This window comes from Mesocricetus auratus, unplaced genomic scaffold (genome assembly GCF_017639785.1).
Source record: "Mesocricetus auratus isolate SY011 unplaced genomic scaffold, BCM_Maur_2.0 Super-Scaffold_100004, whole genome shotgun sequence".
Taxonomy (NCBI): Eukaryota; Metazoa; Chordata; class Mammalia; order Rodentia; family Cricetidae; genus Mesocricetus; species Mesocricetus auratus.
The window spans coordinates 8,047,902-8,069,852 of record NW_024429189.1 but is presented as its reverse complement, the minus strand read 5'-3'; the positions used below and the strand labels follow the sequence as shown (position 1 = coordinate 8,069,852).

At 44.1% G+C, this 21,951-nt stretch overlaps 1 long non-coding RNA gene and 1 other non-coding gene across 2 annotated transcripts in view; one reads left to right on the top strand and one right to left on the bottom strand.

The window, feature by feature from the left end:
- Positions 1-20,831, bottom strand: part of LOC121140335 — a 32,321-nt gene extending 11,490 nt beyond the window's left edge. Inside the window, exons 1-2 of the long non-coding RNA XR_005877115.1 lie at positions 20,649-20,831; positions 20,480-20,570 (exon numbers count right to left, since the gene is read on the bottom strand). This is a non-coding gene — a long non-coding RNA (uncharacterized LOC121140335). The remainder of the gene's footprint in view (positions 1-20,479; positions 20,571-20,648) is intronic.
- On the top strand, positions 15,421-15,526 carry LOC121140575. The gene has a single exon (XR_005877504.1). It is a non-coding gene; the product is annotated as a U6 spliceosomal RNA (small nuclear RNA).
- Positions 20,832-21,951: the final 1,120 nt, after the last annotated feature.

Genomic DNA, 21,951 nt, shown 5'->3' with positions numbered 1-21,951 from the left:
TAGCTACTACAGTTTATGAGCATTTTGGATATTCGCTTGCTACAAACTGGTGAAGTAAGCTATATTAACAGTTTTGACACTCCCAACGAGGTGAGTCCTCCCTCCCATTGCCATCCTTTGTTATGGTGCCATGTGTGGGTCAGTTCCCAAAGCTGGGACTGACTGATGGCAACAGCTCCTTTGACTTTGGGGCATTTCCACTAACACTGGTTACTATATAAGTTTCCTAGTCACCGATAGAGAACAAAGCCCTAATATTGGGAAAGAAATCACATTTGGGGTGGGGGAGATTTTGTTAGGGAACCATGAGTATCATTGGTCTTTGAAGGGAGCCCAGCCTCCTTTCAAACAATAGGACATCTTCCTTTGCAGAAAGTGAGATGTTTCCCAGTTCCCTGCTGAGGGCAGTTCCTTCCCAGCACCCTGCTTTTCCATAGCTGTGGCAAGTATTGTTCCTGTATAGCTTTTCTCCAGCCTAGGGCTTGCTTAAGGTGGTAAGTGCTTATCTGTCTATGGAAATATTTTATTCCCTGGGGCAAAGCTATCAATTGAGCTGGTAACTTGCTTCCTCTGGGTCTTAACTGCCTTTATTTTATTTCTGTTGATGGAAATCCAAATGACAATTTTATGTATTTATATATTTATTTATTTCAGCTCTATTTTCTTTTTAATTTGTGTGTATGCCCCTGTCCAACTATACATACTGTCTGTCTGTCTCTGTCTCTGTCTCTGTCTCTGTCTCTGTCTCTGTCTCTGTCTCTGTCTCTGTCTCTCTCTCTCTCTCTCTCTCTCTCTCTCTCTCTCTCTCTCTCTCTCTCTCTCTCTCTCTGGGCATGATTATTTCAGCTCAGCTGCCTGCAGAGGCCAGAAGAGGGCTTCAGATCACTAGTGCTAGAGTTCCAGGCAGCTGTGAACTTCCCATTGTAGGTAATGAAACTGAACTTGATTTCTCTGCAAGAGCTGTATGCATTTTTAGCCTCTTAGTCATCTCTCCAGCACCCCCAAAATCAAGTTGAAAAGTTAACTTGCATTATCTGGGTCTTATTATCTCTTTCTGTAATTTTCTCCCAAGTAACAGGGACTTCTTCAGACTTCTTGAGGACATAGATTAAGCAGTGATCAACCAGATAACATTTTGACTAAGGCTGCTTAATTACACATAACTTTTCCTCTGCTCTACAATTTTAGTTACGCTGTGAATTAAAATACTAAAATAAATTCAAGCTAAGTTGTAGAGAAAGTATATAAACATTAGGTACACATAAGATAGATTTTTAAAAATAAAGCTTTTTGTGACTTTCACTTACATTTATTTTTTTAAAGTTAGAATGTTGATCTCATTATTTTCCTAAATAACATTAAATAATCTTTAATGCCAAGTCTGGATTTGCAAAGACATGGCTCTTAATATAAAGTAAAAGACTTTATATCTCAAGGGACATTGAGCCTAACCTGATCAGTAACAAAATTCTAAGCAGGCTGAGCAGGTATCTACAGATTGTTGTTGTTTTCAATGTTTTCATTGCATTCATTTATTTGGTAGGTGTGTATGCACATGCATGTGAGCCACAGTCCCTCCCTCCCCCCTTGTGTGCGTGTGTGCGTGTTTGTGTGTGTGTGTGTGTGTGTTTGTGTGGTGTGTGGGTGTGTGTGTGTCTCTGTGTGTGTGTGTGTGTGTGTGTGTGTGTGTGTGTGTGTGTGTGTGTAGGTCAGAGGAAAGCTTGTGACTCTTGGTTCTCTCAATCCACAACATAGATCCTAGGGATCAAACTCAGGTTGTCAAATCCAGCAACAAGTGCCTTCGCCTGCTGAGCCGCCTCACTGGTCCCAACAACTTGGTTTTTAAATTGAAGAAGAACTTTGCAAACCTATTTGTTTGCTTTTTGTTGTTGTCAAAAGAAGAGAGGAATCCAAAGTCTACTCCCGTCCAACAATGTGAGGTGCACTCTCATCCTGAACTCTTGGGGAAGGGTCTAGGCCCTGCCCTATATGAAATGACAGACTATGGATACCCCCATGGAGGGCCTCACCCTCCCTGGGGAAATGAGGGGATAATGTGGGGGGAGGGCACGGGAGGAGGGGAGGGAAAGGGAGAGGGCCCTGGAACTGACTTGTGAAGCAACCTTGTTTCTTATCTAAATTTAAACTGAAAAATAAATAAAAAAAGAAGAGAGGATAGGCAATAGTTTTTATATTTCAATGTCACAACTGTACATTAAATTTTATCTTAAAATATGAGCTACTAGTTATTATTTTTTTTAAAGATGCAGTAACTTTCATTTTTATTGGGTACAGAGTAAACTTACCTAGATTCTGAATTCCGTTGCTTGTTGGGATTACAGCACCTGAATTTTGATTGTGGAAAGGAAATTTAACATAAAGGCCCTTGACAAGTATATACGTGTAGCCATCATTTTACATCTCTTATAGTCTTCATAAAAATCTCACATTTATCACGTGCATATTAAGAATATTCCTAAAAAAGAAATCATAGAAACTAGTCTAACAGGGATATTTTAATGTGCATCACTTGAAGATGTTTTGATTAACATAGAGTATTTTATGTTTTTTTTATTTTTTGCTACTAACCTTAAATTATTTTTTCCAGAACCTGATGAAAGGAAAGCCTTACCAAAATCTGTATTCAATGTTAAATTTCATAGCTTAGTAACTCAGTTGAATGTCGGCTTATTATAAACAAGTAGCATTTTAAAGTGTCGTGAAACATTTAATAAATCTGAAAATACCATTCAGTAGAATTAAAGAAGAATGCCTAAATTTATAAGGCAGCATATATTTACTAGGCCCTTTAAGATAGCCCCAAAATACACACACATGGACACTTTTTTAAACATAATTCTTTATTGATTCTTTGGGAATTTCACATCATGCACCCCAATCCAGCTCACCTCCCAGTTCATCCACATCTGTTCCTCACCCCTGCAACATGCCCCCTACATTAATTAAAAACAAAGCAAGCAAACAAACAAACAAAAACCACCTCTATCCTCTGTCTTTCCAACCTCTTCATTCACCCTAATGACATCAGGAGCTGCAGGTGTGTCGTGAAGCACACCCTTTTGTCAACCAGCCAATCATGTACCCCATCAGCCCCGCCTGCAAAACATTCATTGCAGTGCGTCATTGGTCTGGTTCAAGGTTTCTGGCCTCTGGCACACCATCATCACTGAACCCTCACCAAAACTCCTCTAGGATATCCTGCTCTTGCCCTGAGTCATGGAGTTATCATCCCCCAGGATCAGCCTCTTCACGTACTCCAGCAAGTCATTTTTTTTAAGTGTGCAATAAAAACCATGTGTTTTGTTTCTCCATTATTTCTGGGAATTCTAGGAGCAGACAGACCTCTGTTCCACGTTGTTTTAACACAAAATGACAAATAAACAGTTACATGAGTACACAGGACACAATTACATTAACAATGTGACAGGAGGTTGGGTTGGAAACCTATAAGGCTTCAGCCAGCTTTTGAGTCTGTTTCCCTGGTCCTGTCCTTTTGTAGGAGCAGGGCCAGTCCTCTGGACCCTGACTTAATGGCTATGGCCATGAGGTTAGGGCACATTTGATATGGTAATGTGTCCGATGGCCTGGGTCTTCACATTTGAAGCAGACCTGCTCTCTGTCCTTTGAGGCTTTTCAGGGGGAGCGCTTGGTAGATGGGGCTGGCAAATGGCTCCTGCAGAGTCAAGCACGGTCATTGGGTTCCTTTGCCTTTCTTCAAGTACCAGTTTTGAACAGGGAGAAGTTGATGTTCATCTAACACTTGAATATGTGTAGTCAGAGGTCGTATCTGATTTCTGGAACTTTCTATAGCTGTCAGGGGCTGACTGGCTAATAATATTGTGGCTCAAAGGAACTTTTTCTTTGGGGTACGGGGGGACAGATTGATAGATTTCCTAAATGCTTCAATTTGCCTGTTGAAAATGGGACAAGGAGGACCCAAGGGAGGATTCACAGATCTCCCTGGGAAGGAGAACTAGAAGACATAACCTGGGTGGACTGGGAAGTGGGGATGGGAACTTGAGGGGTTGGGCTAGGGAAGAGGAGGGATGAGTACTGTAAGAGATTACTGGAAAGGGGTGCATTTCGGGGTCAGGTAGAAAACTCCCACAAATCTGGAAGGATGACTCCAGACAAGACTCCTAGAAATAGTGATTACATAGCCTGAACTGGCCATCACCTGCGATCAGACTGGTGCCCACCCCAGCCGTCATCAGAGAACCTTCATCCAGTAACTGATGGAAACAGATGCAGAGACCCACAACTAAACTTTAAACCAAGGTCGGGGAAACCTACAGATGAAAGGGAGGAAGGATTGTAGAAGCCAGAGGGGTCAAGGACATCACAAGAAACCCTAACCTGTAGGAACTCAGAGTCTGAACCAACAACCAGGAAACCTGCCTTGGACCAACGTAAGCCCTCTATGTATATGTGATAATTGTATAGCTTATTCTAACAATGGGAGCAGGGGCTGTCCCTAATGCTTTGGCTGTCTTTTGAGATCCTATTCCTCATACTGGGTTGCCTTGTCCAGCCTAAATACAAGGGGAGGAGCTTAGTCCTACAGCAACTTGATATGCCATGCATTGTTGATAGTCATGGGAGGAGGCCCATCCCTTTCTGAACAGAAACATAGGAGGAGTGGGGGTGGGCTGGGGCAGAGATGGGCAGGGAATGGGAGGAGAGGAGGGAGGGGAAACTTCAGTTGCGATGTAAAATAAAGTTATGAAATAAAAAAAGAAAGAAAATGGGGCAAGGTTTTACTGCCCTGGGTGACCTCCCTGATCATGTCACAGTCAACCTGTTTATCAATATCGTTTTTTCATTCCTTCACTAATGCTTTCTGTCATCCTCTTGTTTCTCTGGGTGCCTGCTGGGATGTTACAACCCCAAGCATTGGGTTTCTGGTGGAGAATGTGCGCACTGGACAGACAGACAGTCATTAGCAAATAACTATGCAAATAGCTCATCTGCATGCTGCTTTTAAGGGTCTTCCTCCCAGATCTTTTGTTTCCCCCAGGGACACAGCAGATAGTCTTAACTAAGCATAAGCAATAGAATCAGTATCCTGGGGTGGGAGTGGGTCCCTGGGAGATTTTCTCGGGTGGAAGATACAAGATAGAGTTGCTGTAGTATATGAACCAGAACTCTGGGGGAACCTGTGTTTCCCGTCATCCCAGGGAGACACTGGGAGTAAAAGGAAGGAAGGAAGGAAGGAAGAAAGGAAGGAGTAAAGAAGAGAGGAAGTGAGTCAATGCTAGTGACACAGAAAGACCCAGGTTCCGTGGCGGTCATGTGTTTCTGTGGCGATATGGATCTCCAGATGCTGTTCAATGCCATTGCTTTAGTAGCGCCATCAAGGCCACCCCCATATGTGGCTACTATCTTAGTTGTCCTTGTGGTCGCCATCTTGACTGGTTGTATATCTGCTGTCCTATTTGATTGCCCACACGGCTGTCCGTGTGTAGGGTTAGTGGTCAGCTCTGTGTATGCATTAGTCCAGTTATTTGTAGAACATGGGTCCCCAGGGACATCACAGCTGTGCTCATCTCCAGGCTTGGTCGGGGGTACTGCGGCCCTGTGTGTGGGCCCCCCAGTTTAAATGTGAATCTGCCTGGGCAGCTGTTTTGTAGTCTTAGGTATGAGCTCAGCACGGTTGGTCAACCCACATACTTCTCTGCCTGGCAGAAGCCCCACCAACATCCCAAAAGGTCTGATGGAATCATCCCAGCTTTGAAGTTCCATTAGGCAAAGAAAGGAAGAGGGAAGATTTGAACCTGGTGTCCCCAGGACCAGTATGGATTCAAAACCCCAGGCCATGAATGTCCTCACCCTTTCAGGTCATTTCTGTAGCTTCCGTCTTCTTCCTATTCGGAGATCTGGGGACTTTTCTTGACATGCCCTCTGTTTAATAACGAGGTGTAGAGAGGAGTTTTCAGTCTTCCTCTGCCAAGTGCTTTCTTTTATTTCTGAGTCTTGATGCCTCTCTCTTCCTTTCCTCCATCCACCTGCCTCGATGCTACCCTCAGTCTTCAGTTTGGAAGAATTCATTATTCCCTGGTTACCTTCATGCCTCACATCTTTTGTGAAAGAACGCCACCCCAGTTGCTTCAATTAAAATTATAATGTCCCAGTACCAAAATCTCGGCACTCCCAAATCACCTACATTATAGCAGCAAATCTTCTTCTATTATATTCCCAAACATTCTGGTTTATTTTTTATTCACTAGCTATCTTTTCCATTCCTCATCTTTCTCCTTCTCCATAATAGAAGATCAACTAGATAGAGGTTTGAGTCTACTTGGTTTATATATCACTAACATATACAAGTGTTTATGACACATGGCAGGGACATTGTTGAAGAAATAAACACACAGGCAATTTGGGAGAACACTTGACTAATCAGGACACCAGTCTCATAATAACCAAGTAGGAGAACCAAAAAAAGTCCAACTAGAGGGTCTGGCCCTCCAGAGAACTGAACTGTTATGCCTGTTCCAATGATCAGAAAGGACTGTGTTAGCAGGTGAGAGTAGTGAAAAGAGTCTAATCTCTGGAAATATGGGTACAGAGCATGGTCTGGTCATCCAGCTGTGTCTGAAAATTTGGTATGCACCACAACTCAAATATCTATTGCTGTGTAACGAAACAATCTGTAATTTAGTAAGTTAGCACAGCAGTTTACCACTTGGTCTTACCTGTGGGCTATGTGAGACACTCCCAATAAGCTGGAGGGTCTGGGTTAGATAGTCCAAGGCAGTTTCAACCACATGATTAACAGTTGGTGTGACTGTTGCTTGTGGGCCTTGGATCTCCCTTGGGTATCCTCAAGTCCTTCAACAAGCTGAAGTCACTTCCTCGTGTGACCATCTGAGTGCTACCTATCTAAGGGACAAAGGTGGTTGTTATGGCTACCCTTGAGGTCTGAACTCCAGAGTTTACACAGCCATGCCTGTCACATCCTGTTCAAACAAGTCATAGCCAGGCTCAAGGCGAGTGAGTGGGTCGATGAATTCGACCACTCCCAAGGGAAGAACTGCAAGGAATTTGTTCTCCAAGTCACTGTGAGCAAATGGGAGAGGAGAGGGCTCAGCCTAGGCTGACCATCCCTGAAACTAGCCGAGCACCTTGTTATATAATGCCTTTACAAGAAGCTCAGCTGTGGGTTGAGTGGCAGGAAACCCTTTGTCCTTTCCATGAGTGAAGGCATGAGTCAGCCCCCATGGAAGTCAAATCCCAGTCAGAATATATGACACAGTGTGTGTATGTTTCCATGACCGAAAGGGAATAATTAAATAGGAAGTTGACAATCAAAACATAACTGCCCTCTGTAGAACCATGTGCCACAATTGTGACCCAACATGGTGTGTTCTGCTCAGCTCATTAGTCACAGAAGACCATGGAAAATTGTCTTCATTTGGAGAAGCTGCACACTGGTCATGACTTCCCCACACACTTCCTCAAGAGAGGCAAACAGACAACCTGATAGAGAAATTCAAGGAAATGGGATTCCTCCCTAACATGACAGGCAGGGAAAGCAAAGATTTGGGGTTCACTTGGGGAAGGAGGTGCTTTTCCCAGGCTGGCTAGTATGGGGACAGGAGTGTGGATTTTTGGTGACAGTTCAAGATTATACTGCTTCTCTCCCTGTTTTGGAGGCCAGGCCCTTCTTACTGTATTCCTTGTCGTAGCTCTGTGGTCCCTTATAGAGAGCCCTTCCCCGGGCCTAGCCGGTCACATCCCCAAGAACACAGATCTTCTTGCTCTGACGAGATCCTGACAACCAAACATGGATACATCCGTGTTTATCCACGTGCAGTTCTCCTTTATCAACCTGTTTGCTAGGTGGCACTGGAGTGCGAGTTCCAAAGGCAGGAGCTTTGACACCTTCTATTTAGATACACTTATGAGTCAACATGAAGCTCTTGGGACCTTCCCGGGGATGCACAAACTTCACTAAACAACTCGTAGAGTCACCACTTACATTCTGAAATTGCATACTTGAATGCTTATGACAACTGGCTATAAACTGATGTGTGCTAAAATGACAAGACTCTCTAATGGTTTTCTAGTTGATGGGAATAAAAGTCAGAAGGAGTTTGCTCATCACTCTGAAAAACCTCACACAAGCAGAGCAGAATGTCGCCAGACCATGAAAGTCATGAAGGTGCACCGAAAGCCCGGTCTTTATCAAGGAAATGTGATGTCCCCAGAGATGACTTTAAGTAGGGCACCAACACAGTGAGAATTGCATCCTAAATAAGTATTCTACCTAGCCATCCTCAAGAATAGGCCATTGGCAGTTCTGTAAGAAACCTCACAGAATGGCTTCCTGCCAGACTGAGGGATGGTCAGTGTCCAGCAATTGCTGAGAGAAGTTATTTAGTTTAAGACATATTTAGGATAAAGAACTGGTCAATTTTGGTGAATTATTGAATGTAGTTGGAATTTATACTTTTTCTGTTTATTATAATACTTATTCTAATGACTGCTGATTTTATCTCCTGGCATGAGGTATGATGGAGGAGAAAGGATAAACTGTATTTCTGAAGGGCTTGGGTTCAAAGAAATATCTAACCCTGCAGGTGGAGGTGTTCAGCGGGCAGTGGCATATACATATTTAGAGAGAAGTTTGGAATAAATATGAATATTTTGGAGTTTCCATGTGATAACTAAGCTGATAGAGTGAGTGGGATTTGGAGAGAGGTTAGTTAAGAGAGAAGAAGCAGAGAGAGAAGAGCCGGATATACCAAGCCTGGAAGGACAGTCAGAAAAATACTCTGCTCTAGGAGGCAGAAGCAAGTAGAATCAGGAGACAGGCCTTACGGAAGTCTGAACGGCAGTGAGCTTTTCAGAGCAAGGCCCATCAGTAAAGAGCACTGGCATAGATCAAACCCAGTCAAGTTCATTGGGCCTTGGAGCCTAGACTGGAGTAGTTCCAGGAGTAAAGACGGAGGGCCAGCATCTTTGGAGAGAGTGAGGGTGGGAACACAGGCGTCGTGGCTTCGAGTCTTTTATAAGTCTGGCTGTGAAAAGGAAGAAAGAGGAAGGGTGGAGTCGGAGGCAGATCCGGAGCTAAGGCAAAATGTTTTCAACTGTTTAAAACACGAGCTTCTGAAGGGGCAATCAGAGAAAGCAGGCGCCACTGTGGTCTGGGTCAGTAGCTACGTGTGTGAGCTTAAGCACCGGTCCGAATCAACAATCCTACTCCACACTTCTTGCAGAGCGCAAATCATATGAAGTAGATGTACTAAGGTAATTTTGCAAATGATCAGTATTACAGAATCATATGTTTTCATTGTTCCCTGATGCATCTGAGGAAAAAATGTTACTGACCTTCCGATTTAATAAGAAATCTGTCCAGTAGTTATAACCCTTAAATATTTAAAAATGGGTTTTCGCTACTATTTCCAAGACAACCGTTTCGTTTTTTCAATCGCCACAGAACAGACCACCCAAATCCTAGAGCCTCAAAACAAAAAGAAGACAACACTGATTTTGTTTATGAAGACGAAAGCAGCCAGAGTTCACCGCTTTGCTCTATCGAGCGTATGCTGAGTGGGCTCAGAGAGTGGGCCCGGGAGTCACCTGAGTTTCCTCCTCACAGGTCTGGAAGTTGATGGTGGCTGTCTGAAGGGTCCGCAACAAGACAGCCAAAATACTTCTGAGACAACCAAAATACCTTAAGGTGGCCTTTTCAGACCACTTCATCTCCCCTACAAGATGGTGACTAGCGGACAACTGCTATGTGTCATTTCATGACCTCACTTCAGAAGTCACTCAGCATAACTAACCCTTCATCCTATTTGCTAACGCCAGCTGACATTCAAGGGGGAGAAGTTAGACCCCACCTCTCACTGATAAAGGTCTCTCAAGATTCGTGAGTCTGTTTTAAAACCTCAAGAACACATTTTCAACGAAAACAACAGATTAAAATGGCATGTTTCCTTTTGAGGGGAGGTGGTAATTTCTGTGGGATAAAGTGCCCAGTTCTTCAGCCTCTAGTTATCATCAGGCCCCTTTTCTTGCAGGGCATATTTCTTTTAGCCCAGCACAGAACTGGTGATGGTAATGTGCATTCATTACACTCTTTATAATCTGCAGAGAGAAAGTGCTAGCTTGTGGCTGTTCTCAGTTCAGTGGCTCTCAAATGGAGTCTCTGAACAAGTTTATGTTGCAGAACCTCATCTCTCTTACTGAAGTCATGAGGGAGAAGAGATATTCCCTGAGCTGTTGAAACTTTTTCTTTCCTGGTTAATTCTGAATGCCACCACTACAAGCAGCATTGTTTGTATGGCAAGCAAACAAGCAGGCCTTTGGACTTTGAAATAAGGACTAAATAGGATCTTACTTAGTAATAGTGGGATAAATAGCATAGAACAGTTTTCTTCTACCTTGCATAAATTTGAGCAAGTGGGAACAAAAGCATTACAGGCTGAGTAATCTCGAATATGCCCAGCACCCCAAAGTGTTTACTGAGTGATTGATGATGTTGAATACTTTAGGGAGCTTATATAGGACACAAGGCCAAAGAGTAGACTTGCCTTGGAGAATAGTAACTTTCTGGTTCCATTGGATGAGACAAAGGAAATGGAGGAAATCCATCAGATTTAATACAGACAGGTGGAAACTTTTGCTATTACATGCAATTTCCCCTCTGACTGAAGGAAGATTTGATGCAGTAGAACATTAAAGAGGAGATGCTTTTAAGTGTTTTCTGTGGAGACGGAAGAGCCCATCAGCTAGAGAACTGTGGAAAGGTTGCTAAAGCAATCACAATGGCCAGGAAGTTTGATTATCACCAGTGTACATGATGCTGAGCTGCCATGTTTTCCTGAGGTGCTCAGAGACTCCTTAACAAAATCCAAGAGGGTAGTCCCTGGACATTAAACCTCTGCCTACTGTGCAGTTAGAGGGCAGAGGAAACCAGGTCATGAGGAATATTGACAGAAGAATGATCCAAGTAGGTGGCTGGAAAGAAGTGAAGACTTCCAAAGAGGAGGTGGGTAGGTGGGTAGGTCAAAGAACAACAGGTCCCTAGGTGGTTGAAATTCATTGGTAATGGTGCTAATGGGGGAAAAGGAAATGTAGGGGGAGCATGCCATAAGACTCTCAGCGTTCATTTCAGAGGACAACATGCTTACATTTGCCTGCTATAGAGGTGAGAGGGTCAAGAATGATGGTGAGCTGGGCAGTGGTGGCGCATGCCTTTAACCCCAGAACTCGGGAGGCAGAAACAGATGGGTCTCTGTGAGTTCAAGGCCAGTTTGGTCTACAAAGTGAGTTCCAGGACAGCCATGGCTACACAAGGAAACCCTGTCTCGAAAACAAAAAAAAAAAAAAAAAAGAATGACCCACAAGCATGGTGATGGGCAGTTCACAATGCCCTGGGAGTGAATGCCAAGAAAGGAACGAAAGTGGAAATTCCCCAAAGGTGAGAAAGTCAAGGGGCCTGGAAGTTTCCGTGTTGATCATTCAGATGGACGAGGACCTGTGGGGCTTAGGACAAACAGGAAGAATTGGTTCAATGTGCCAAATGTCTGATAAATAAAGGGGAGACCAGGAAGCTGGTAGCTAAATGATACGATGACGGGTACAGGCAAGTGTCAACTTCACAAGACCAGAGCCTTGTTTCCTTGGGTTGGTTGTGCATTTTAAAAACATCAGACAAGTCATAATCTGCTAATGATGGCAGAGAGACAACAACATGCTTGCCCATCTCTCTGGGCCCAAAATATCTAGAGTTCTGGGACACCAGGTCTTCCTTCTCTTTCTTGAGAAAGCTTCAAGAGACAGTCCTGGACCAAAGGCAGATTTAATCTAAGGCAAGAACTGGAGAAAATGGAGGGCAAGATTCACTCATTTAAAATTACCATGGTGTACAGCTAAACACTGAACTCCTGGAACCTAGTGACAGAGATGGAGGAGTGATGAGCAAAGGGGTCAGACCATGATGATGAAACCCACAAAGACAGCTGACCGGATAAAGGGGAGCTCTTGAATCCCAGACTGATGGCTGAGAGGCCAACAGGAGACTGATCCAGAATCCATAAATGTAGTGTCAGGGAGGAGGCCACAGAAATCACTGGGGCCTTGGGTAGTAGATCAGTGTTTACCAAGACTTATGAATGATCTTTGGGAGCCCATTCCAAATAGAGGGATGCTCTCTCAGCCTGGACACATGGGGAAGGGCCTAGGTCCTTCCCTGGATGAATTGACAGACTTTAGAGATCCCCTCCAAGGAGGGCCTCACCCTCCCTGAGGAATGATGTGGGGATTGGATGGGGGGGCTGGGGGCCTGGTGGAAAGACAGGGAGGATGGGTGGGAGAGGGAGCTGGAATTGACATGTGAAGAATTCATGTTTCTAATTTAAATAAAAACATATATTGAGAAAACCTTTTAAAAATTAGCATGGTGTGCAAGCTCTAAGTATGATAGGTTTTAGACGCTAAGGCACGTGTGTGAATATGATGCGATAAAGGAACTCATATTCCATTGCTCAGAACAGGCAAAAAAATACCTGAGCAAACACATAATACAATTTCGGAGAGTGATACGTCGTATGAAGAAACAAATAAGGCTATTAAGTGGAGGCTGAAGAAAGTGTTCAGGAAGTGAAACTTTTTTTTGTCACATATTGTGCTCTCCAAAGGGAAGGGAGGGTGTCCTGGGAATTGTGTAAATAGTAAGCCCAGATAGATCGTATTGGATTAATGCTGGCTAGAGCAAATAGCTTTGCAGAGTAGCAGATGGAGGAAAACACATTAAAGTTTACTAATCATTGCTGTGGGACCCATGATTTTGCAGAGTCATTAGCAGGATTCTCAGAACTCTTCCTCCATTGTGGCCCCCTGAGAGAAGCTGTGGTCAGCTGTGTCTGCTCTACTTGCTGAGCCTGAAGGCCAATGCCAGACGGTTGCAATACCTGCCCGCAGGCCCATAGGTCACAGAAACACTGGGGACCAGGAGCAGACATCCACTGTGCGGGGGTGGGAGGCTCCGTGCAAGGCAGTTTGCACGCTGCGCAGGAAGTAATGGAGCTCTTGGGAGTTGAGCAAAGGGAAGTGGCTAGTACTTCAGACATGACACCCAGTGAAGCTTGGAAGAGACCTTTTTAGGGCAAAAGAAAAGGAAGTTTTGCTTCACCAGGCACTAAGCGACATAAGAAACTTTCTTAATAGGTCTCTAAACAAGGGCAAAGGAAGATCTGAAACATGCTTGGCACGTAGAGCCAGCCCTGACTGGTGGTGAGAAGTAGGGATATTTGAGATGTTGCTACTCCAGGCCGCCCCCAAACAGTGGCCCCAGAGCCTGTAATCATTGGTGCTCTGATTGGTCAAAAGGTTGGAAATGCCACCCGGGCTTCGATGCTTGCTCCCTTGCCTGATTGGCCTCTATTATATAACACGAAGTCTGTCTTTCCTAAGGATCTCTGATTCCCTGTTTTCCCTTGAGATCGTGAAGAAAATCAGCCTCTCTAACTTACACCCCTCCCTTTAAAATAAACGACCAAATGAACCTACTGTTGATTCATTTCACCTCTACCTGCTGAGCACTTATATTCAAGATACTATTATAAAAAATTATATATAAAGACTTTAATATACAAAAGTGTAACTTTAAGCTCCCAGGAAGTACGGATACTTTGAGTGACATTGTCAAATAATGTGACATTCGTTGGTGTGCCCTTCATTTCATGTTCTCTCTTCTGCTTCAAGGCTTCAGATATGACATGCAGGTCTTCGTCATTGGGGGACTGTCTTCTAACATCGAGGTCTATGCATACAGTTGATAAATGAACATTGCCATTTGGTGTCTCTCACCTGCATCTCAAACGCTACACAACTGAAAATGAGTTCGCCTTCCTCCCACTTCCATCAGGAATATCCTGCTGCTCTCCAATGAATCTTCTTTCCCAGACGTGCTTACTGTTTTCTAATACCCCAGGTATCCAGGCTGCAAAGTAAGAATACCCTTGGTCTCTATTCTCCCTCCACACTCCATAGTACCTCTGGCCTCAGACGGTTACTGAGTCCTATCAAATCTACCACCATTAACATTCCTAATAGATTCTCTAGTAGCCAGCGTCATTGTCTAGATCTTGTCTCCTAATCTGTGGGTCATTGAAGCAAGTTCCTTACTGCAAAGTGTGACCTTGTTCTAAACCTTAATCCACAATTGCCTCCCACCTGGACAGATCAATGCCTTCTCTTCAATGGCATATACTTTTAGTACTGACATATCCTTCAAGGAAACCTTAATCCACAATTGCATCCCACCTGGACAGATCAATGCCTTCTCTTCAATGGCATATGCTTTTAGTACTGACATATCCTTCAAGGAAACCTTAATCCACAATTGCATCCCACCTGGACAGATCAATGCCTTCTCTTCAATGGCATATGCTTTTAGTACTGACATATCCTTCAAGCTATCTCTCAGTTGCCCTCTCCTCTTCCTGCACTCACACCGTACTTAAGAACAGCCATCGTAAAACACTGGCAGGTCCCCTAGGGCCCCACGCTCTCTCACAAGTTCCTTCCCATGCTTGCTGGCTATATAGGCTAAGCATACTCATATTTATGAGCTCGGTCAAGGAACGACGCCCACTGGAACACCCTGTACATTTCTACAGCCAGCTTGTAGTACCCATTTCCTGTATCACTGTAGGCTGTGACTCACTCCTAGCACAAAATTTGCCAAACTAGATTGATTTTGAGCCCCTTTCAGTAATCTATCATCAACTTAAGGGTAAAAAGTGAGCCCTGTGTATTATTGTAGCCCCAGTGGGTCAGTTTTCAGTAGATATTTAATATAAATGTGATAAAAGAATAAATGAAATAGAAGGAAGAGAGAGGGAGGGAGGGAGGGAGGAAAAAAGGTGTATAAGCATTATCCTATGTATGGTGATGAAGAAAACCAACCATGGGGTAAACGTGTTAAGGAAGAAGTGATAAAGTTTGAGTCAAATTTTTTGGAAAAGGAGAGATTATTCAGGTTAGAGCAAGGGAGTTTTTAGACAGAGGCGAGAATACCTGTCACATCATAGACATAAGAAAAATGTTGAATGTTGATTTATTTGTAAGAATTTCATGGCAGGAACTAGAGAGTACACTAGATGTCTGAAAAGGAAATGTTTTCCTTCATGTGAGAAGTTCAGAACTCAGAGAGTCTGTTGCAGAGAAAAGCCATCAAGAATCGTTCTCAGGGGAGTCCTCCAGAACTGGCTTGCTGTCATCTGTCACTTCAGCATCAGGAAGATGCCATTGCACGTCAGGCTCCCACTGCCTGCCGCTGGAGCCTGGTTGACTCTGGAAAGACGCAGCTTTAGCTTCCTCAGAAATCAAAACGCTACCTCTAGAAACATGTCATAGTAGCTAAAATCTACATTAAGAAAATGAGTGTTCGCTTCGGTAGCACTTATACTAAAATTGAATGATTCAGAGATTAACATGGCCCCCCCTGCACAAGGATGACACAAAAATTCTTGAAGCATTCCATAGAAGAAGAAGAAGAAGAAGAAGAAGAAGAAGAAGAAGAAGAAGAAGAAGAAGAAGAAGAAGAAGAAGAAGAAGAAGAAGAAGAAGAAAAGAATGGGCCAGGCAGTGGTGGCGCATGCCTTTAATCCCAGCACTTGGGAAGCAGAGGCAGGTGGATCTCTGTAAGTTCAAGGTCCTCCCTCCCTCCCTCCCTGCCTCCCTCCCTCCCTCTCTTCCCTCCCTTCCTTCCTCCTTCCTCCAGATTCAGGATGTAGAACTCTCAGCTCCTTCTCCAGCACCATGCCTGGCTGCATGCCAACATGCTCCCTGCCATGATAATGGACTAATCCTCTACACCCGTAAGCGAGCCCACAACTAAATGCTTTCTTTCATAAGAGTTGCCTTGATTGATCATGGTGTGTCTTCACAGCCATATGCTAAGTTCAAACCAGAGACAAATAGCAGAGGTGCTTGCCTGTTTAACACATCAACGCTGGACCTGGCCAGCAGATTCTTCCAGCATCCCTCAGTACCTACCTTTTACTGGGTTTGGCTTGCATACCCTACCCTCTACCCTGAGCTCTCTGCCCTTCCCCCACAGGCTCTTCCCTATATAATACAGACATTCTGGTTACTCTTCCTGTTTTGGACCTTTGGCTTCCTGGCTACTATACCTGGCTCCCCTCTCTCTTCTCTCCCCCCAACCCCCACACAGCCCAGCTCAGCCTGCTCAAGTCCACTCTGGACTCTCTGAGATATTCCTACTTGTGACGGTATTCTCTCACACATCTAGGATAAACTTTCTCCTCCACCCATACCTAGTAGTAGTCATGTCCTTTCCTTTTTATTTCTTTATTTTTTCCCATTCACAATAGAATAGTAACTAACACACAGATCAAGTGCTTTAATATCATCCTACATCTCATTTGGTAAAATCACCTATACAGCAATGTGTATGCCATCCACAGCATGTCACCATGGAAAACTGAAAGCCTCCTGTGTCTTTGTGCCACCCTGTCAGCTTCAAGGTCCTTAACAGAAGCACACACTTTCCCTATCTTTGCTCCTGTGTTTACACTCTCCCCACCACCCAGAGAGGAGGGAAGGGTTGGTTCTTTCAGGTGAAGACGCGTAAGGTAAAGAGTGGTAATCCGGTCCCAGAAGACAACCATATCCCAGCCCGACATCGTAGACTCCCACCTCTTATTTGTCTTTTTCTTAATGGGAAACATGCACACTTAGTGGATCACAAATGAAAAATAGTGGAGAGACCACCTCAAATGCCTACTCCTGATAATGAACTTGATGTCTATAACCATCCTGGAGCCTTCATCCAGTGACTGATGGAAGCAGAGGCAAACACCCACAGTTAAATACTGAACAGGAACCCAGCGACAGAGAGAGAGGAGCGAAGAGCAAATTGGCAAAGAATGGGCTGGCAAAACCAGCAGAGACAGCTGATCCGAACAGGGGAGAGCTCTTGGACCCCAGACCAACAGCTGGGAGGCCAGCATGGGACCGATCCAGACCCCCTGAATGTGAGAGTCAGTGAGGAGGCCTGGGCTACCTATGGGGTCCTGAGCAGTGGATCAGTGTTTATCCCTCAAATACTAACAGACATTGTGTGTCCATAACACAAAGAGGGTTGCTCTCTCTGCCTGGACTCTTAGGGAAGTGCCTGGACCCTACCCTGAATGAAATGACAGACTCTAGATATCCCCTATTCAGAAGGAATTGGCAATAGGGTGGGAGGATGGGGGGGATGGGGGGGAGTGCGGGAGGACGGGGGAGAGGGAACTGGGATTGACATGTAAAACAAGCTATTTAAAATAAAAAAAATTAAAAAAATAAAAAGCTACTATACCAAGAAAGCGAATGTCGTTGTGTATATTTCTACACAGAGCTTGCCCATTTTGCCTCCTCCTGAACACCAGTAGCTGTGAAATCATAACTTTAAGATGCTAATCAGTGTTTTTCTGCTGAATCTTAACATAAACACATAATTATATTACTAAAACATAAAAGCATTGGATGGGGAATTGTCATCGTTAGCCGGACTGGATTTAGAACTGCCATGAAAATACGTCTCTAGGTGTGTTTATGAGGGAAGCTTAACTGACGAGGAAAGACCAGCTTCTGAATGGAATCAGCAGCATCCGGTGCTCTGGGGTGTGGAGGGGATAAGAGAATGAGCTAAGCATCAGCGTTCATCCCCCCCCTCTCCTCCCTGACTATGGATACCATGTGATCAGCTGTCCCATACCCTTGTCCCCATGCATTCCCTGACACAGTGGACTGTGTCCTTGAACTACAAGCAAAAACAAGCACTTGCCTCCTTCCTTCCAAGTTGCTTCTTGTCTGATATTATTGTGACAGCAATGAGGAACGTAACTAACACAAACATTCAGAGATCTGAAATCACCTCCAGTGACACCAAAGACAGTCATGCTGCACTTTGGAAGTATCAGTGCATATACAGTGTGTTGATGACATTGGTGTGGCAAATGAATCCTGTTAGTAGTCCACGTGTATCCCTCTATTTATTGGAGTTCTACTGGATACACAATAGAAGTAAAGTTAATGCATTTAAACAAGAATTCATTGACTTTTTCAAAAGAGTTTTTTAATTAACTGGTAATTTCCAGCAATTATTTGAGAAGGCTGAAGAATCGACTTAGAAATGATCAGAGGTTAAGGGAGGAGAGTTTCATGTCCTGAACAAAAATCCAGAGAATAGAGAGAAATCACTCACAGAAGAGGATTCCTCTCTGACATTCTGTTCTTCCTTAACAGCCAGAAAAATGAGACTTCTCTGAAGGTAGATATATTCATATTCATACCACAAGGGTCTGCACAATGAGGCAGAAGCTGAGCTGATAAGGTGCATAGATTATAGTAGGGGTTGGATTGATGCAGCCATCACTGCGTGAACTCCCTAAGGCAGGTGAGTTTGCTAGAAGCTGGTGTGGAGATCCTTTTCTGCTCACAATAGGGACCATCTCCATACCCCAACACCAAAAGATGAATTAACAAAACAAAAGCATAAGGAATATATTTAATCAAAATTGAAGATAAAAAAAGTCAGGAGTAAACTGACCGTTTTTTTAAAATTAGTTACACAGTAGGTTCCCATATGGTTTTTCATACATCCTTAGTTTTGGTTAGTCCTCCTCCAAATCTCAACCCCCCCCACACACACACCCACACACACCTTCCCATTTAAGCTTTCCACATCCAATATCCTCTCTCTGTACTTTCCTATAGCGTCTGTTCCACCCTCCTCCTAATTCTCCCCTTCCTCATTCTTTTGTAACTTTCTTGGCTCTATATGCACACACCCAAACTTAAATACTCAACTCTAAAACTATGAAGCTCAGATAGGTGTAATGGTGAGAGCTGTTGATGTTCGTTGTCATTGGCTAATCTTCCTTGTTAACTTGACTGCATCCAGAGCCACCTAAACCCCAAACAGCCAGACACACCATGAGGGATTCTTATTGATTGGATCATCTGAGGTGGGAAGACCTACCCTAAATCTGGATGATTTCAGGTCAGGAGGTCCACCCTAAAACTGGGCCACACCTTCTTGTGGCAGCCCACATAAAAGGACATGGGAGAAAGAAGTCTTTGTTCTTTGCCTGCTCCCCTCACATCCAGTCTTGTAGATGGAATAACTATAGAAGCCTTGGCCTTTCTATCAGGAGACAGTCATTATTTAATTACTTAGGCTGTAAGTCATCCTCATAAATCTCCCATATATATTCATTCTGCCAGTTCTGTCCTTCTAGAGGACACTAATACATTGGTCTTTCTGAGCCAGAGTAACCTTAGTCTGGTGTTTTCCAATTCTACCCATTTACTTGAAATTTTTCTTTACAGCTGGTTACACTTCATTGGGTGTGTCCATACCAATTTCCATTATCCATTCACATCTAGGCTGATTCCAGTTCCTGGCTGTAGTGACCAGAGCAGCAATGAACAGGGATGAACTCTATAGTAAGATATGGAGTTCTCTGGGTGTGGTATAGTTGTGTCACATGAAGTTCTATTTTTTTAGCTTTTTGAGAAACTTCTATGCTGATTTCCATAGTAGCTGCACTAGTTCACACTTGCATCAATGATGATAAGGTGAACTGTCAACTGTTCACTTATATTGCAGGAAGTTTGAACAGCTGTCTAGAAAAGGTGGTTGGATGAGGTGTATGATGTAATGATGCTACACTCAACAGGAAACCAGATGTCTAGAGATTCTACTTGACCTCTGTGCAGAATTCCTTCCTCCCATAATGAAGCAGGACCTATTCCAGAATAGGGAGGGGATCTTGTGCCCCAGAGTCAGACAAGGTGTGTCAGAGTATTTACTTGTGGTCAATGTTAAGACAGAAGGCTAGATGGAAGGAGGATTATACTTTAAGTTTTATGGCTTGTTTGGGAGGAAATGGGTTCTCATTTCTTTGACTGTCTCATCTTGAGAAAAATAAATTCTTGTTTCCTGGGCTTGCCTTGTGGGGGAAGACAGTCGAACAAGTGACAGGAGGACAGTAGAATCCCAGAAAGAAACTGCACCTTTAGTTCCTGCTTTCTGAGTACTCCATTCACTGGGGAGGGCAAAGGGATGAATTGTCTCTGAGAGTCTAGGAGGAGCACATTTTTATGACACCTTGATTTTAGCTCTCTATCACCTATGTCAGACTTCTGACCTACAAAAAGGTAGACTGTTTGAGGGGAACGTGACTTTTATGGTAATGTGTTAAGAGCAGCAATGAGAAATGACCACAAGAAGGGGGTAATCTGTGCACAGAAACAGAGCAGTGAGAAGAAATGGCTTGTTTTGGAAGGCCAGCAGCTGGGTGGAGACTCTTTTCTGCATTCTGGACATCACGTGTCCAACAGATGGGACTTTTGAGAGCAGTGTGCAACAAACAGCAACACCTTAAGGGGGAAAAGAGGGAGGCAATGATTAATTTTGGCACGCACTTACAAGGCTCATGGATCCTTGCCAAGTTGTCTTGTTTGACTCTCCCGACATCCAGGAGGTGGCTTGTTTTATTAGACTCTGCCGGGTCAGCAGCCTGGGTAAGTAGACAGGAGTTAATGAATTTGGTCATAAAATCACACAGTCTACTACAGTAGATAGACCTCAGACCCACCTGGTCCGGTCTGGTTCTAGACTGAACGATTTTCATCCTTGTGTGGTGTTCAGTCCACCTATTGCACATTACAGGAGGAAGAGAGTCCTGGAACATGACCCGGATCTTCTCAACCACACAGAAGAAGGAGAAGCATCATCACAATGGGTATCAGAGATAAGGGACCACTTTGAGGGGCCAGAGGAGATGTTAAAGCAGTGGTAGTGAGAAAGGAGCTGGATCTCCTTTAACTGGAGGAAATGCTTCTCAGAAGGAAAATGTCCTCATGTTGTTAGGTCACCAGCTTCAAGCCCAGAAGTGTTTCAGGTGATGTCAACAATGACTCATTGTCAGCCCAAAGAAGGAGTGGCGAGCTGGACAGATAGGGAATCTGACTCCCTCATGCCCACTGTGTCTGCTCCTGGGCTTCCTCACTGTTGGGGCAGGTAGTGTGCCAAGTGATTTCTCTGATGTCTGATGTCTCCAAGGAGACAGGAAGAGCAGAGGCTAATGTCCAGATGTAAGAGTCGGTGTCTCACTGGCTTACAGGGTTGAGGTCCTCTGCGTCTTCTATACATTCTTTGGCGTGAGACTGAGCTGACCGCTGGAAGACTTTGGTTTTATTCTTCTCCAGTGGCTCTCACACCCGGATGTCTGCACAACTCTTACTGAGTTCTCAACACCGGCCTGGTGAATAAAACAGAAGTCCAGAGAGACTCAGTAGCGTGTTTTGGGTTAAGTGAAACAGCTAAAATTTGAAACTAAGGTTACCTAACTCCAAAATCTATACTTGACTCATTTTTAAGCACGGTTCTGATTTATAAAAACCCTCAATCTCAAGCAGATAGGTTAACAGGAAGATACAGCATAACTTAGAAGCAAAAGGAACATGGGAAGCCAGGGCATGGGAAGCCTGGCAGGAAGCTCTGAGGTCAATAAGGGGAAACATGTATGTAAACATGTATGTAAGGCTTCTCAGAGAAGGTGGCCTTAGAGCTGAGCTGAGGTGCGTGCATAAGTGTCTGACCAATCGGATATTCCTGGTAGAAGGACATAGAGGTGAGACACGTGGATGCGTTTGGGAAGCATGAGTAGGCAGAAGATGACGACAGTGAGTCAAGGGCTTATGACGTCAGGGGCTACTGTTGACACAGACAATGACTGCAGAGTCCGTGGAAAGAAAACCCTCACACTTCATCTGATTCTTGGAGCCACACTGATAATATAGTTGCTCACAGACATCATCATGCTCAGTGGTTATGCTGCTCATTATCTTCATGTCAGGGTGGCTTTTGTCAGTGATGATTGTTTCCTTGGAAACGTA